The sequence below is a fragment of the Mandrillus leucophaeus genome, unplaced genomic scaffold, assembly GCF_000951045.1.
Source record: "Mandrillus leucophaeus isolate KB7577 unplaced genomic scaffold, Mleu.le_1.0 Scaffold20, whole genome shotgun sequence".
Lineage (NCBI taxonomy): Eukaryota > Metazoa > Chordata > Mammalia > Primates > Cercopithecidae > Mandrillus > Mandrillus leucophaeus.
Window position 1 is genome coordinate 3,485,195 of NW_012102032.1, and position 3,033 is coordinate 3,488,227.

At 48.4% G+C, this 3,033-nt stretch overlaps 1 protein-coding gene across 3 annotated transcripts in view; it reads left to right on the plus strand.

Moving 5' to 3' along the window:
- The window catches only part of TEX14 (testis expressed 14), a 161,482-nt gene that overhangs the window by 91,697 nt on the left and 66,752 nt on the right, over positions 1-3,033 (plus strand). The gene's annotated exons all lie outside the window — the stretch shown is intronic.

Below are 3,033 nucleotides of genomic sequence, written 5' to 3' on the forward strand. Positions count from 1 at the left end.
TTTTTTTTTTTCCTTGGCATTTTATCTCTTGCTTGCAGCGATCCCAGTTCCCAGTGCTGCACATGGAGGTGATCGTGCACCTGCTGCTCCAGATATCTGACGCCCTGAGATACCTGCATTCCCAGGGGTTTATCCACCGCTCCCTCAGCTCCTATGCTGTCCATATCGTCTCCCCAGGTGAAGCGAGGCTGACCAACCTGGAGTACATGTTGGAAAGGTGGGCACAACATGAAGTGGGACTTTGTCCTGAAGGCAATCTCCCTTGGGGACCTCTCCTGTAGAGATAGAATCTGATCTGGGTGGGACTCCTCATTGGTGAGATGAACCTGCCCATCAGTTGATGAACCTGTCCCAAATGCCTTACCCTGTCTGCCAAGGCTAGAGGAATTTGGAGACATTTTAATAAACATTTAACAAGTATGATCTCGTATTAGCTAATGTGTATAAATGCTATAATTATCCACTTCAACATTTTTAGTGGCTTTTCTTTTATTTATTTATTATTATTATTATTATTATTATTATTATTGACGAGTCTTGCCCTGTTGCCCAGGCTGGAGTGCAGTGTCACAATCTCTGCTCACTGCAACCTCCACCTCCCGGGTTCGAGTGATTCTCTTGCCTCAGCCTCCCGAGTAGCTGGGATTACAGGTCCTCACCACCACACCTGGCTAATTTTTATGTTTTTAGTAGAGATGCAGTTTCACCATGTTGGCCAGGCTGGTCTTGAACTACTGACCTCAGGTGATTTGCCCACTTCGGCCTCCCAAAGTGCTAGGATTACAGGTATGAGCCACTGCGCCCAGCCCTTTCAGCAGCTTTTAACACAACAAGGTATATTTCTCACTCACATTGCAATCCAGTGTGTGTTGGAGGCAGGGACAGTGTTCCCTGTCACTCTAATCTGTAGCTTCACCACCTTTCAGACCTTGATCCCCCACTGCATTCTTTGCATTGCCAGTCAACAAGCAAGAAAGAACATGGAGGGGACACAGTGGGGTTTGGGGCCAGTCTGAAATGGGTATGTTACTGCCTCCCACTTTGCAGTGGCCAGAGACCAGTTAGCTTCTACTGGAGGGAAGCTGAGCTGTCCCTTAGCTGTGCATCCTGGAAGGAGAGAAGGTGATGGGTGCTGATGAGCCTAATGGTCTGTCACACCTACATCTGGGTCAGGCACTGGCCTGGATAGACATGGAGGTCACTCTCTGCCCTCAAGGGGCTCAGCACAGTGAGAGAGGCAGTCAAAATTCAGGAATTGTTAAGGGGGCTTAGTTTCCTGTTGGCAAGAGTCAAAGTCCTCCTGAGAGCCTCCAAGCTTTGAGAGGCAGAGGCTCTCCCCTGTACTTCCTTACTGCCATCCACAGCTCTGAGCCTTTGGGCCAGTATTGGTTCTGCTCTTCTGTGAGGCTTTGGCCACTGGGCAGACCCCTTGCCTAGACCCACCTACTTCCTTTTACCCTTGTCTGCCACCTACCCATCACTGATGCTTTGTTTCTGGTCTCTTACCAGATCTTTGCTTGTCACATACTCTGTAACTTCTCTCAAAGATGAAAAGCTCCATGAGGCAGAGATTTCTGTTTTATTTACTGCTATATCTCAGATGCTCAGAACAGGCCTTTGCATTTGTGCCGTGAACATACGTTTTTTGAACAAATGAAACAAAAAGGCTCTCACTTCCCCAGACCTGGAGTGCCTCTTGTCCCTCTGCATGGAGAGGAGGCAGAGGTCAGGTTGTGCTTGGCCTTGTGGGCCCTGGTGAGGAGTTTGAATTTTATCTTAAGAACACTGGGATGTGTTCTTAGGATAGGCATTTTTGAGTATTATAGTGTCACGGATGATTTGTAGGTTAAGATCCTTCCTCTTGGCTGGGCATGGTGGCTCACGCCTGTAATCCCAGCCCTTTGGGAGGCTGAGGTGTATGGATCACCTGAGGTTGGAAGTTTGAGACCAGCCTGACCAACATGGAGAAACTCCATCTCTATTAAAAATGCAAAATTAGCCAGGCGTGGTGGTGCATGCCTGTAATCCCAGCTACTCGGGAGGCTGAGGCAAGAGAATCTCTTGAACCCCGGAGGCAGAGGTTGCGATGAGCCGAGATTACACCATTGCACTCCAGCGTAAGCAACAAGAGCAAAACTCCGTCTCAAAAAGAAAAAAAAAAAAAAAATCCTCCCTCTTGCTCCTGTGTATGGAGAAGGGGGCTGTGATGGGGCAAGAGAAAGCAGGGGAGCCGTTAGGGTATGACTGGAGCCATGGCACTTTTCTGGATGAGGACAGGCAGAGGCCAGATAACTGTCACTAGTTGAGCTGCTCAGCTTCATATCTGGTCCATTTTTAATCTGAGTTAAAAGCTTTCAGGGTCTCATTATTGCCTGCAAGATTAAGTCCAGACCCCTTTTCAGGGAGCAGAAGCCTTCCCAAGTGGGACTCCACCCATAGTGCCAATCTCCTAACTGCCCCGCTCCCTCCTGACCATCTGAAGGCACTTTCACTACACTGCTGTCTGCATCTGGAATACCTGGCACACGCCAGTTTAGCCTTTTAAACTCACTTCAGAAACAGTCTCCCAACACTCTCAGTGAAGTCTATACTGATGCCCTTATCCCCTGAGGCACTTTGCATATTCCTCTCCTCACATGCGTCACGCAAATGTACCACAGTCATTTCTATACAAGTGTGTCTGCCACACCAGATGGGGAGTTCATCACCAGCTCTGGGCCTGCCACATGTGGTAAGTGCTCAGTAAATATTTTTCATTTTTTATTTTTTTGAGACAAGATCTTGCTCTATTGCCCAGGCTGGAGTGCAGTGGCACGATCTCAGCTCAGTGCAACTTCCCAGCGTCAAGCGATCTTCCTACCTCAGCCTCATGAGTAGCTGGGACTACAGGCACATGCCATCATATCCGGCTAATTTTTGTATTATTATTATTATTATTTGAGACAGAGTCTCACTCTGTTGCCCAGGCTGTAGTGCAGTGGCGAGATCTCGGCTCACTGCAAGCTACGCCTCCCAGGTTCACGCCATTCTCCT